Raw genomic sequence first — 15,813 nt, 5'->3', positions numbered from 1 at the left:
AGAAAAAAAATCATGCTGGGTCATATATATCATATTTTGTATACAAAATACCATAGAAGAATAAGGCAAACAAATACTGCAAGGAAAAAAGACAAATTACCTAAAATTGAAGGACAATTGAAGTCAAAGGTATCCCAGATCAAATTCAGAAGACTTGAGACAGGAGACTTACGTCTTCAAGTAACTAAGAGAAAAGAAACACAAGCTTAAAAGTCTACGACCAGCTCAACTATCACTCAAGAATGAAGGCAAAATTTTCAGGAAAAACCTACCAATGACTGATAAACACTTTAAAGTATACAATGAAAAGAGGAAATTCAACCCTTAAGGAAGATGTGAGATAAAAGAATTAATAGGTACACAGAAGCTGATAAATCTGTGGATAAATCCATACTTGCCTTGAATATAAAAATCAAGATTCCCACTTTAGACATAATGAAAAAATGATAGAAAATCATGGATGGAAAATGATGAACAAGAATTTAAGGCAAAAGATATCATTAAGGAAGAAATTCAATGTTTCATAATCATTAAAGGAACCATTCACCATGATGATGTAATATCCTGAACTAAGATGGACACAAAAACATACCATTGGAAGTCAAGAGAACATCAATCAATGTAACATCATCGTAGAAGTAATAATCCATTCTGAGGAATCCATTCTGAGGGGCTCAGGGTCTCCTACTTGGTTCTCAGTTTCATAAATAAAACCATAGGTATTAAGAAATGTATTCTATATTAAGCTGGAATCTGTATTCGTAAAGGATGCACCGTCATAGGTAAAGGTGAAAAATATTTCCTTTTGGCATGCTTAATTAAGTACAAAAAGAATGGAATTAATGTGTGACTCACAAATGAGGTTCCAGGAGGAATCAGTGATAAAGGCACCATAATTAGGACTCAAACTAATGGCAACACAAGATACAGTTATCATTCTGTCACAGCTCCACCCTCTCAGCCGCAAAACACCAAACAGCTGTCCCTGCAGAGGAGAGGTACCTACCCAAGTCTCCTTCCCGTGATGGTCCCTGCCTCCGCTCTCTTGACCATTTCCTCCTCTCTGCTGGTTTGAGAACATCCAGGGAGCAACGTGGCTGCTGAAATCTTCCACCGTCCCTTTCTAGTTCCATAGGCTGCTCTATCCCTAGGCGTTATTTTGTGAGGTAAGCATGTCCTGAGTCACCCTAACTGCTCATCTTCTCCCAATCTCCCACTTGATTAGACTAAGCCTCATGGGAGGGAGCAAGAGCCTCCCCTTCTCATGGTAAAGGCACAATATTTACTTTATGCTGCTCTCCTTCGTCCAGCACCTACAGAGCTTCCGCATCACATCTACAATTGTATGAACCCTGCTATTCGGGATACACAGTATCTTCATTTTGGCCTTGTACATGGACATTTTGTGAATGTCACTTATTCTCGGTAAGAACGAATCTAAAGGTCAGAGGATTTTAGATACATCCATAGGATCAAGCTTGTTATACTGACATGCAAAAAGTCTGTATTCTTACTAAGTTTGTTATCTGCTACTTCCATTAGTTTCTGGAGATAGCTGTTCTCTGTAAGACTATGGATTTGGTGGATAGGGTCAAATTTTTATAAAATATTAAGCCCAAATTACAGAACTTTGTGCATCATTAAAAGCAGTTTTATTCTTTTTAAGCATAGAAAAATCATCCCTGAAAATTGAGCATGAACTACGCAACAAAAGAAGTCTTTACAATACTAAACAACTGTCTTACAGAATAGGTTATTTGATGATCATGTTATAAACTAGAAATTAACAAAAAAAAAAAAAAAGGAAGGTTAACAAAAATCTTAGAAATTAAAGAGTACTTTCCAGTAATTAATGTTTTAAAGAACTCACAATTGAGATCACAACTTATTTAAAATAATGAAAACTTTGTATCTAGTAATTAAGTATTTATAGCAAAATTAACTCTCTTAAAAACATACACACAGTGATACTCTAATCATGCAGTGGCTTTAGGCTAAAGTTTGTATATATGGTAAAACAAATTTCTACTTCACAACAAATAAAACAATATTACCAAAATAAATTAATTAGTATGAAAAGAAAAAGAACAACTTTTAAATTCTTGGAAGAAAATACTGGAGAAAATCTTTATGACAATGGGATGGAGTTAGAGTTCTTAGACATAAAAAGTGCATACCATAAATTAAAAATACTTATAAATATGGTTACATTATTTTTAATGTACCCAAAGAAACTATGTGCCAAGCTTAAAAATCAATAACAGACTGAGAGATATTTTCAAGGCATAAGATTGTCAAAATGAATTGGTTAATATGTACATTGAAATCAATACAGAAATCAAAGACTTCTGCAGAAGAAAACTGTAGGGATATGGACAGGCAATAAAAGGGGAAATAAAAATGGTCTTTCTATTTATGAAGGGACACTTGACCTCACTAGTAGTCTGAGACACAAAAAATTAAAATGACATTAAGGTAACACGTTACTGCAGATAGCCATAAGGAAATAAATAAAACCTGAATATACCACTTGCTGACAGGATGTAGAGGATGAACCAGCTTCCATAACCAGAAGAATTATCTACTCTATAACCACTACTGAGAACAATTTGGTATTATTAAATTTAGGCAGTGTGTGCATGTTTGCACAAATATAGGCATTAAAACATTCTTTATAGTATATTAAAAAGGTAAAAGAAACAACCTAAGTACTCATCAATAGGGGAATAGCTAAGTGACTAATAATTGTACAGTGTAACATTTTAAAACAGTTCAAATGAAAGGACTATATTACCTAATTTAACAGATGAATATGGGAAACAATTTTGAGTGAAAAAAAAGATGCAGAAACATGTACAATATATTTATGTAAAATGTAAATACATGCAAATCGGAGCTCTATATTGTTTGGTCATGGATACATGTGTCTCTGGTAAAATTATATACACAAACTGCAAGGCAGTGGCTACATCTCCATGGAGAGGGATGGCAAAGAGAGTTATAGTTTGTTTCAATAACAGACTGGAAAATTTGTTATCAAAAATAACACCTGAAGCAATTATGGCAAACTGTTCATGTTTAGTAAATCTGAGTTGTGAATACATAGTATTTTTGTGTGTTACGTATAGTGTTATACACGTAGAAATAATCCAGAATTTAAAAAAAAAATTGCTTGGGTAATAGGATATACCCCAAAATATCACTAGGAGTTGTTTCTCAGTGAAGGAATGCACTTTTGTTGTATACTTCCTTCTACATCTAACTTTTCCTAATTTTTCTTCAATAAGAATATTTTTATTTTATTTAATAAAATTCATCTTACTTGTGGCTCAGCTGGTAAAGAATCCGCCTGCAATGTTGAAGACCCGGGTTCAATCCCTGGGTTGGAAAGATCCCCTGGAGAAAGGAAAGGCTATCCACTCCAGTATTCTGGTTTGGAGAGTCCCCATGGTCCATGGGAACGCAAAGAGTCAGACATGACTGAGTGACTTTCACTTCACTTACTTTTTAAAAAACATATCTAGGGCTCTCCTCCAAAGGTTTCTTCTTAAACTAGGCTGCTGTCACACTAAAGGTGATACGGCTAGAGAGGGTATCATTTCTTTGAAGAGTTAACGGAAGTTTACTTTGGATTCCTTTCAGTACCATTAAAAGAGCTGCCTTTACTTTGTTAACTACTGACATGGATGCTAAGATTTATCATCATCCGAATCAGCAGGGCAGAATGATTTATTCTTGGCACTGAAATTTAGGTCCCCAAGGATGAAAACTTCACCAAAGAATGCAAACGATCAAATTAAGCACTCTATTTTTTCTATTTGTAAGGATGACTTGGACTATATAATTCAGGCGGTGTGCTTTGCTAAAGTAAGATCAATGTCTCTTGCCTGGTTTTTGACTGATACTTGTTTGCCTGGAGTTTCAGGGAGGACTTTTATAAGTGTTCCTCATGATACTAGGCTCTTAAATTGATATGTTCTGATTTTTAAAACTGGTAGGATTTTTGTACTGAGTAAAACACCAAACTTCACAGAGATAATGGATTTCTGATCTGCAGAAAGCATAGTGTGCATCCATATCTTCTCTAGCACCCAGTCATGCTTATTTGACACAATTTACACCTAAATTGCTTATATTTTAGGACTTTTTTTGCAATAGTTATATCTAAAAATTACATTTGCTGCACAGGCATTTAATATACCACTAGATGATTATTGATTTTTTCCAAGGTCTTTCAAAACCTTGATGTTTCTGAGAGAAACTGTCAGTTTCAGCATCTCTTTCCCTAGACTAAGAATATATGATTTTATCATGTGCAATGGGCTTAGGCATCAAGCAAACCCTTTAGACCAGTCACATATTCTCAAGATTCTTTGAGGTTAATTAAAAATGGACACTGTAACATTATGCAAAAAGGTCTAAGCTTCCTCTCCTGGAATAGAGAAATAACATTGAATTTTCCCAGCTTTATCAAGTGCTTTACAGAAATCATAAAAGGAGAACAATTGTTTCCAAAGAAAATAATCCTTTGAAACTTTTACTTTTCTAAAAATCCTTATCTTTTGCTCTTTCAGGGTATCACTTCATTTATAACATATGCACACACACACACACACACGCACACACCCCCAGCCTGAATTAGATATTCTATTGACATGTTTTGGAAGGAGGGAAGATTAAGCTAAGTGTTTTGATATTCAAACCGACTGTTCCATGGTTTCTAATCATTGCAAACCTGATGTTTTAAATCATTAAGCCATTCCCTCTAGCTTACCATGGGAATATATTTCCATATAGTTTGCTGTGATATATTGAGAGAGATAAGAATTAGAATTCATTTGCCATTTAATTTTTCTCCCAGAGTGACTTAAAAAGGTCATCTAATGCCCACAATTCTTCTATTTCCAGAATATTTTTATTTCATCTATCAGAAAACCCTGTGTCAAGGTAATTTATTTGACTAGACTTCTAGGATTTCAGCATCATGGTTATATTTATTTGAATAAATCCAGAGTTCTATCTAATTCTAAGTAGCAAATTATGGGAAAACAGAAAATGGTGATGTTTAATAACTTTATCATGAAGTAAGTTCCTGCATTTTTCCTTACACTGAAGTGATGTCAAAATATCACGTGTCCATTTTTTATTTTAATACTAATTTGCTCTTAAATATCCCAGGCTATTGAGATCCCTAGTTATTAGATTTCTCTGATCTAAAACAAATTTTCATACATGAATGCTTAGTTTCATTTATTGAATTTTCTGATAACATTATATAATTTCTTCTCCTCCCTCTTGTCAATTCCCAACTCCCCAACCTCTGAGATAATGAAGCAATCAAAAAATTTAAAAAAAAAAGGACTGAAGAAACCAAAAAAAAAAAAAAAAAAAGGCAAAGACCAAAGGAAAACTGAGGCTCAGATACTTCAGAAGGTCAGTGTAGAGAAATTTCTAAAATAAGCAGAAGCAGGAGTCCTGAGACAGAAACCCCATCAGATTTGAGAGTCAACCATGCTTTCTGAGCCTTAGAGAACTTGCACCTGGATGGATTCCACAGCAAACAGTAAAAGCAACATCTTATTTCCTTCATATCTCCAGAATTAACCAAGTATCTGATACAGAACAGATTCTCAGGAAATATTTGTCGAAAACCAGAAAAAATAACTAAATGAGTAAATAAATAAAAATTAAAGCAGCAAACTACTCATAACTGAAAAGTTTCTCTAAGTTCTGAAACCGTCTCTACCATCTCCTCTCTTTTTATCAGAGATCTCCTGGCTCTGGTTCTAGACAGTGGTCCAGTAATGGCTGAAGGGATAAAACATTCCACCTCACATATAACCAAAGATGCTAAGCTCTTAGTATGTAAAAGTACTCCCAGACAAATTTGGTAAATGCTGATTCTCAGGCCTACCAGTTGAGAAAGGGAGTATCTCCTGCCATATCAGTAAACAAGGATGTAACAGTCATCAGCGATTGCAGCCACCATGGACGGTGACTTGGTGAGCCCTGAGGGAACTCAGAAAGGAGGAAAATACCTGCCACCTAGTAGCCATCAGACCGCAGCCACTCTCCATGGTGAGCCCTGAGGAAGCTCAGGGTGGGAGAACAGGAAACTGGCCCTAGATAGCTGAGGCACATATCAAAGGAACGATTTTAGTGAGCCCAGACTCTTCCCATACATAAAAAGTGCTAAATTCCTTAACTCGGGTTATCTGGTTTTCTTTAATTAATAATAATCTTTTGATGTCTAGACTACCTGCCCTTTGTTGTTAAGCTTCCATGTAACGTGGCTCCTCACCTCACCTCCTCAGAGCAGTTCTCTCAGGGTCACTTGAAATGCTGTCTCCCAGGCTTGAAATCCTAAAAATTCCCACTGAATAAAATATAACTCTCAATTTTTAAGTTGTAACTATGTTTTAACTCCACACATTCAAAGAATCTAATTCAGTGATTTAGGAGATAAGTCAATACTTTCTAATGGAAGATAAAATAACAGTTAACAATTTATTAAGTGCTTACTAGTACTATTCACGGAGAAGGCAATGACAGTCCACTCCAGTACTCTTGCCTGGAGAATCCCAGGGACAGGGGAGCCTGGTGGGCTGCCGTCTATGGGGTCACACAGAGCCGAACTTGACTGCAGCGAGTACTTAGCTGAGTACTTAGCCGAGTACTTAGCAACAGCAGCAGTACTATTCACAGTGGTTTGCCCTAGCAAATACTCTGTACAAGCCACTAATGACCAATCATTTTTAAAACCCCCTCCCTTTGAGATGAGAAGTAGCTTTGACCTTGGCTCTGCTATGTACCTGCTCAAGAGAAAAGACTAGAGTAACGTGAGAGCATGGCATCAGGTCCCTGGAGAGATGCTGGCCCTTGTCTCCATCTCATCTCCCTGCTTACTAGGAGAAAAATGAAACAAACAAAAAAACCTAAAAACATTGTCCATTTTCCTTAAAACATAGCATGATTTTTTACCATAAAAGCAAGCTTGGAAAATGAAAGAATTTCATTTAACCATTCTGGGCACCAAAAATAACAGAGCTTTTCCTCCACTCATTAAGGCAAGAATCATCATCCTTTGCAAGAATTCTCAGATGGAAAATGCTGATAGGTAATTCTATCACATCAACTGTAGTCTAAAAAGAAACAGAATCTGGATTCTCATCCTACTGTTTTAAACCAGCCAATTTATATGAGTCCCCCAGGTATGTATTACACGGATATTTCCAAGGGTAAAGAAGGCATGTGTCACCTCTCAATGTGCAGGCAATTGCACATAAAATACCTCTGTGGCTTGTTGCTGAAAAGTCACACCTCTGATCCACAGATCGGCTTAATTTAACCATTTTTCAACATGTTAATACATTTCCCTATTTTAAATTCCTGCTTAGTGGAAAGTTTCCCCCATTGAGCATCTGATTTAATTTTGTCTGCTTGGATGCCCTTTAGGTAAAGGACACCATTCAATATCAGAATTAGAAGCATTCTATTCATTTCTCCCCCTGCAGTCAGGGAAAGAGAAAGAAGAGTGCAGAGAGGCAGAGATTCAAACAACTCTAGATGCAGCAATTCTCCAGCCGCTGAGCAATGAGGTTTCATACGCTGCTGGAGGACCCATTCATCTTAATCCATCTGGAAAGAGGGCTACGCGCAATATTTCACAATCTAAGTACTTTCTGACAAATCTATTAATTATGCACTCAAACAAATTATTTGCTGCCTGTGGAGGGTTGCTACTGGATTTTCTCCTGTGCCAGAATCCATGTTCTCTTTTCTGCTTTTAACTCATTGCTGTCATTGGCACAGTCATAGGAGTCCCCTCTTCTAAATCATCTGTTATTTTAACTTTGATGTGGTCACTAGGAGAGAAGCTAATCAGGAGGCAGAGGTAACATGATACCAAATAGCTGAAAGATATTTTCTGCCTACTTCCTTACAACTTTTTGTCTTTTGTTCTCTTTCGCCAGAGTGTATGGACAATGTTTGCTCTACTTGCTCATCCATCAGATGATCAGATGAGACCATTCATCTAAAGCTTACTGACACTTCCCATCCACGACTTCTTTTCCTCAGTTCTGAAGACAAGGCCTCCTCCACAATGCATGAATAACAACTTTCTGAAACATGAACAATGTTTAGGAAGAAAAAAAAAACAGATGCAATTTATTCTAATTTGATAATTACACTCAAGTTCTAGTATATCATTTAAAAAGATCAAATTAAAAAAAAAATAATTTCCTAGTCTTAGAAGTACTGTGTGCAATTACAGAAAAATATTGAAAACAATTACAAGGACATAAAAATCACCCATAATACCACCTTTTTAAAAATGTGTGCATGCCTTTCTAGTCTTTTTATATATATTGAAGATGTATGTAGTATATATTAAAAAATACATGTATACATAATTTTATATGGATTTTAACTTACCATTTCATATATATTTTCTACATTACTCAGACCTTGACATTTGTTGGGGAAATACAATTAAGAACAAAATCTTCTCCTAACCCCCAAATCCTCTCCAACAAAGACAGAAAAGAAGACATTTGTATTATTGAATAAGCATTTAACCAAAATGTGATCTGCATTCCAAGCAATCTGCCAAGGGATTGCAAAACAGAAAGACATCTCACCCTTTTATACAGCCAAGCAGATACAACCCATCACATACATGTTTTCAAGATAAATAATAACTAGTCCTCAAATAAGATGACTTGACAGCACCATTTGTCACAAATTGTTCCTAACTTTACCTGGCAATTGAGGTGACCATCTGTTAGCTAATGGGCTTTACCAAAGGAAAAGCAAACTTCTCCTATCTTTATGGCAGGAAGCACTTCTGCAATGTGGTCAAGGTACAAACATCTTATTTTTTCTTTGTATTTGTTATTACAACATACACAAAATTTTTAAAATATTTTCATTTCCTGTCATACAGGTAAAGAGTAAGTTACTTAAGTATTCTCTACTAATTATTAAATAACCCAATTTTAAATAATTTTGAAACATACATTTTTTATTTGCATTTTTTAAAATTAACTTTTATGGGAGTATACTTCTCATGTTGTATTAGTTTCTGCTGTAGAGCAACATCAATCAGTTATACACACATATATCTGTTCTTTCTTAGATTCTATTCCCATAGAGGGTATTACAGAGTACTGAGTAGGCTTTCTTGGGCTATCCAGTAGGCTCTTATTAGTTATCTGTTTTATATACAGTAGGGTATATATGTCAGTCCCAATCTCCAAGTTTATCCCTCCTCACCCTTTTCTCCCTTGGTAAATGTAAGTTTGTCGTCTATATCTGTGACTATATTTTGTTTTCTAAACAGTTTCATTTGTACCTTTTTGTTTTTAGTTTCCACATATAAGTGCTATCATAAGATATTTGTCTTTCTGATGAATAAGGCTTTCAATCACTTTTATTTTCAAAGAACACATGAAATATTACAGTGTTCTCTTTGGGACAAACAGAAAAATACTAAATATTGCATTCAAAAATATACACATGCTTGGAAATACCAGTAACCAGTTACATGTACTCAACAATGCATTAAATGCTTAGAAAAGGTACTATTCAGATCCTAACCATCAAAATCCTGAGTTGAAGATGAGTTCCTTAAGAACATCCATCAACTGGCCCATTATTCAATCCATGCAAACAAGGCGCACTTATGCCCCATCTTGTATCTCTCAGAACTCCTCCTTCTGTAAAAAGACCAAGTACCTTCCGTTTTAATGATCATTAGCTCCTCTGATAATGGGAAGAAATCATTTTTCAAATGGCAGTTGGGTGGTTTAGAAAAGTGAGTTTGCTTTTAAGAAGAAGAGAGAGAAAAATATTTCAGTTTTCTATTTTGGAGATGATGCTGAGTCAAAACATCTTTAACTTTTCCAAAATAATTTTTTTCCTTTTGAGGCAAGTAAACTGATTGTCATTTTACACCTAAAGGCAATGAGGTGCTGGGGTAAGAGGGTCATACAGCAAACGAATGGGAAATCCAGTTTGAACTGATTGCCACCAGATTTCAAAATTCCTGTTTTCTGCATTGTGGTAGGATGCAGTAAACACAAGAAAGTTTCTACTCCTTGCCTTGCAAAGTATCTGTTTGTCAAATTAACTGTAATTTCATAACCACTAACAAAAAGGAGGACATGGTGTAAAACCCAAGAACTTGTAACTGAACAAATATATGGCAGCAGATTTTAAAAAGAATTCATACAGAATTTTGGAATCTAGATTCAATATACAAAGAAAGGAAATAAGATAAAGCCTTACTGATTTGCAAAACAGTCAGCATTATTTGTCATAATTCAGTCTCAGAAAAGAAGTCCTCTAAGTCAGCATAAATTTTAATAAATTGACAATAATTTCATAAATTGCACCTCCCTAAACTCAATTTGTTTTCCAGAGTTTTGGCAATGATCAGATGTTCTCTGTAAATTAGCAAAAGAAAAGGTGAAATGCTAACATTTATAATTAACAGTTAATTTAAATATAATAGCAAAAATTGGCTTTTAATTTCTTAAAGAAAAATTTTAATGAAAATATCAAATTACATAATTTATGTTGAACAGAAGTTAGTCATAGCAGTCAGAGTTTCTTTACCTTTCTCTAAAGAAAGCCACCTTTTTTTTTTCTTTTTTTGCTAATATAATGCTCTCTTTTCAGTACCTGAAGATTGTTTGTTAATCATTAATGTAACCTCTTTGCAACAGATGGGAAAATGCACCATCAATACTTATATTACTCTTTCAAAGATGATATTCAATGGTTAAAACAGTCCTCTTTGCTCACAGTATAGAATTTCCATCAAATCATGATTGAGCACAAAAATAGTTTAGTCACTGAAACAGCATCCCCTGATTTAGCTTTCTCTAAGAGATGCAGTATGGTGTCCTAACCAGTCCAGGTTTGAAACTAGAGAGGTCTAGAATGTGAAGCATGGAATTAGATGCTTAACCATCTAACTTAAGCATCCTCTTAACATATCCATTTGCTCAACTTTACATATATACACACAAAAACAATAAAAGAATTAAGCCATGAATGTGAGAAAATAGTAAAATGCCATTGGTTGTCATCATGACATAGCCTCTGTCCATCCATACCTCTTATCCTCAGTTTGGCCTAACAGACTAGTTTTGAGTCTCAAAGAGGAGGCTACTGTTGCTTAATTGCTAAGTCATATCCAACTCTTTGTGACACTATGGACTATAGCCCGGCATGTTCCTCTGTTCACAGGATTTCCCAGGCAAGAATACTGGAGTGGGTTATCATTTCCTTCCCCAGGGGATCTTCCCAACCCAAGGACCTGCATCTCCATCATTGCCAGGCAGATTCTTTACCACTGAGCCACTGAAAGTGAATGTTGCTCAGTCATGTCTGACTCTTTGAGACCCCCTGGACTGTTCATGGAATTCTCTAGGCCAGAATACTGGAGTGGGTAACCTTTTCCAGGGGGGTTTCCCAACCCTGGGATCAAACCCAGGTCTCCCACATTGCAGGCAGATTCTTTACCAGCTGAGCCACAAGGTAAGTCCAAGAAGACTGGAGTGGGTAGCCTATCCCTTCCCCATGAGATCTTCCTGACCCAGAAATCAAACCAGTGTCTCACACATTGCAGGCAAATTCTTTACCAACTGAGCTATCAAGGAAGCCCCAGGGAAGCCTCAAAGAGGAGGAAGAGAGTTCAAAATGGAACAGGCTGACTCAAGACAATCAGGACTGCCTTGGAGCATGAAAACCAAGTAATACATGAATTCAGGATAAGGTGGGTGTTGGGCATTGGGAGGATAGAGGCCCCTCACATCAGGACCACGGAGAGCAGCAGAACTGAATTATGACTGCAGCGTAGAAACACAACAGCCGCAGTGTTCCCTTATTGCAAGCAAGCGGCAGGCCCTGTGCAGATCTCTCACTGGGCCCTGATGGAGACATGATTGGGGGATTGTTCATTAGCAAATGGATTTTAGAGATAAAATGAAATGAAGATAATCATGGTAATGGGATATAATTCATATCTATATCCAGTCAGACCTTGGCCATGAAATTTATATAACATGTTGTACATTTATCATCTTTAAACCAAACAGTTTCTTAAGGCTTTTGCTGTGATGATTGCCAACAATATATTTCATGTATCTGAACACTCCTTGTCGTCACCCACTATGGAAAGCAGCCCAGGTGAAGAAAAAGCTGGAAACGAGACATATCTGATCCCAATGCATTGTTTAACATGCCAGTTGCAGTAGAATCTTCCAAGGGAAGTTGGGAGATTAAGGATTAACTGTTACTGAAGCACCTTCAATGTACCAAGACCGTTGTCAGACACTTAGCAATATCACCTAACTCTCACATCAGCGAGAAGAAGGATTAACGATCACTCTGCCATAGACAAACTCAGAGGAAACAGAATTCAGTTCATACGCTTGTCCTACAATTAGCCTTAGAAAACCTTCTGTGACATCATCCACAGGAGGTCATGTTTTGTCTCTTTTCTTTATGGATATTGCCCAAACAATACCCTAAGTCTAACCATAACCCTATCTTCCCATGTCTCTCTTCCAGTCTGACTACAAGAGATGCACGCAGATAACCTTTTCGCAAACAGCCTGCCTGCTGGCACAACAAACCACTAAGAAACTGAGCAGCCAGTGGGTCTCTGTGACCCAGGGAGCTCAAACCCGGTGCTCTGTGACAATCTAGAGCAATGGGATGGGTGGGAGGTGGAAGGGAGGTTCAGGACAGGGAGGCCATCTGTACTGTAGGAGGAAACGGCAACCCATTCCAGGGTGTTCTTGTCCGGAGAATGCCATGGGCAGAGGAACCTGGCAGGCTACAGTCCATGGGGGGTCGCAGAGTGGGACGCAACTGAAGCATCTTAGTCCATAGCACGCATGGCTGATTCACGTTGACATGTGGCAGAAACCGACACAATATTGTAAAGCAATCATTCTCAATTTAAAAAATAAATTGAATAAAAATTAAAAAAAAAACAAACTGAAGACCCTGATATTCTGAAAATTTCAACAACTGGAAGAGTTTGTTGCCAACAAAAGAGACCGACCCAGGCTAACTTGAGCACAAAAGGTATTCTTGGCATACCTGTTAGCTTACATAATCAAAAGGAACCAGAAGAGCCAGGGGTCAAGGATGGAGAGCAACCAGGTTAACTCTGGGGAGCAGAAGCAAATGCGCCATGTGATCAGGGCTCTGCTATTAGGACAAATGAGCTGTGAACTGTTTGCATCATGAGATATCTCCACTCAAGATTCAGGTGGAGGAAGAGAGGCAGGCCGTGAGCCCACCTGGGTGATGGGCTGAGGCCAGCAGGAGAGAGGAAGGCTCAAAAATTGGATTCATGCAAGGCTGCGTGCGCCAGGGGAAGAGACGTCCCGCCGGAGACTCAAAGTGCTGGGCTGGCGAAATAACGGATCCCCACGACGGTAACGAGAGGCCTCCCAGGCCCTCATAAATGTCTTCCCTTGTCGCATCACAGAGCACTTTCTGCTTACTCACAGATTCCTCACACAGGGCCCTCTGACACGCAGGCTGAGTCACGGAGGACTCTGTCTCCCTCGCTATCACCACGCACCAGAACCCCTTCCAGCTTTGATTCATTACACACATCACTTCTATCTTAGCCACCAGAACGTGATCTATATGGTAATTTATTTCACTGCTTTGTACTGGCTGCCGCCCCCTCACGTCCTATATCATTCAGGCTGAGTTCTGCATCGGCAGCAGTGAACATTCAGACCCAGCCCTTGGTGGAGAAAAAAGGACTCTCCCGGCCCTCCTCACAGAGGGAGTCAGCCCAGCCACAGTCGACGGGACAGACTAGCCTCAAGCCCTCTGCCAACATCCGTGTTTTGGAGAATGCCGAGTTCTGCAAATTCGAGACGGAGAAAGTGAGCAGACAAATGTGTGTAACTGAAATCGAACAGCTACAAGCGTCGCTCTCAAAGCACGCAAAAGCCCTTCTGCAGAGATACTGGGTTATTGCAGTTAAGCACTGCAGAGCGTCCAGAGGAAGTCTAGAAATTCCCTGAACCAGGAGGCAGGATTCGTGATTCTGAAATAGAGATAATGGGTTGGAATCATCCACTTCATTAAGACACCCAAAGGGGTTTTCAGTTTACCATTATGACATTCAAAAATAAAAACATGGGCAAAGGCTGCCCTTAAACAAAAGTCTGTGCAAGGAGGAAGAGATGAAGAGATGGCTTTGCCAACAAAAGGATGAAGAAAAGAATCTGCTGTTACCTGGTGAACTCCAGAGCTGCATGTTTAACAGGCTCTTTACCTGTAAATCTGTCTTCAGAATAATTTGTGGGACAGGCATGCCTCCCTTTACTGTATTTACAGGGTACAGCAACTTGCTAGGAAAACCTGGAGAGCTACAGGGTCAGGGAGAGAGCAACTTAACAGACCTCAGAAACTTCCTCCTTTCCCGGCTAAGTGGTCCCCTCACTGCAGGGGGACCCATAGTTCGAAAAGTGGCCAGCAGACAGGCGTGGAGAAGTTGAGTATCTCTGTTCATGAAGTCAGAGAGTCAAGACAGCTTTTGTGCTAATTTTTTACTTATAGTTAATTTTTGTTTCCAAGGAGAGAGCAAAGAAGGGTTGCAAGAAGGGAGGGGATATAAAAGGATTATTAAACAAGAATTTTTAAGAAAGATTAACATTTGATATTAAGTTGTTTGTCTGTGAACTAAAGCTCTTCATCTGCTCACACTGGAAAGAGATCTCCTTCACATAAAGAAGGTCCTATATGAACAGAATCGAGTGGGTGTGGGTGTGTGTATTCACACACACAGAAGTGGGAGGTAGACCACCATATTCCAGATGTGTTCTAGGTGCTTGGGCCTTCCTCACCAGGAATTAAGTTGCAGATTGGCCATAGTTAGCTTTTTTGTTCTATATGCAAGAGAGTTTATTGCTATTATTTTAGAACTAAAATATAAATGACCACCCAGTTTTAAATGCTAACATGTTTTTAATGTTCTCATTTCCCTAAATGAATTTTCAACTTACAAATGGGTATCAGCTCTTGCTACTTATTAGCATAAAACTAGATTCTTCTTTTGGACTTCCACACCTTCTATTAACAAATAGCCTATCTGATCTCGTGTCTCCTCATTACTAATACTGTGACTTATCCAGGCTGATATACATCCTATGGTCCACATAAGTTTAAGACTTTCCAGAAGCTATGTCTTTGTTTATGACATTCCACACATTGGGAACAGCCTCCTCAATTCCAATTCTTATCTTCATTGTCATAGTTCATGATTCACAAATTAACTTGGCCCTGAGCCTAAAAGCTCAGACTGACCTTTTAAGCTCTTACCACAATAATTTTCCTGTCCATACGTTGCCTTTAGATGCCCTATAGCTATCCATACATTTACTGTTTTTATGTTCACAGACAGTTTATGAGCATTTCAAAGGCAACCGATCTGTCAACATCTTTGCAACTCTAAAGCCATGAACTATGGGGGGGTGGTGGGGTGCATTGCAGTACATACTCAGAAAGTTTTGTTGAATAATTAAGTAGACCTCTTTGAATGGCAACAGACTGTACTCAAAGCACAAGAGAGGAAGAAAAGGGAATGGAGGTAATAAAAAAATGTAAAAACTGCAGCCCCACTCCCCAAGGGACTTACTTCTACCTCTGGAGAGACTAAAATCCGCATGAAAAATCACAGGAGTACACATCTGACACATAAATTCACATTTTACCTCGGGGAAATACAATCTATCCTGTGTAGTCCTCTGACCCAGTGTGTACAGTTGT

This window comes from Muntiacus reevesi, chromosome 17 (assembly GCF_963930625.1).
Source record: "Muntiacus reevesi chromosome 17, mMunRee1.1, whole genome shotgun sequence".
In the NCBI taxonomy this organism is placed as follows: Eukaryota; Metazoa; Chordata; class Mammalia; order Artiodactyla; family Cervidae; genus Muntiacus; species Muntiacus reevesi.
Note: the sequence above shows the minus strand (reverse complement) of the source record.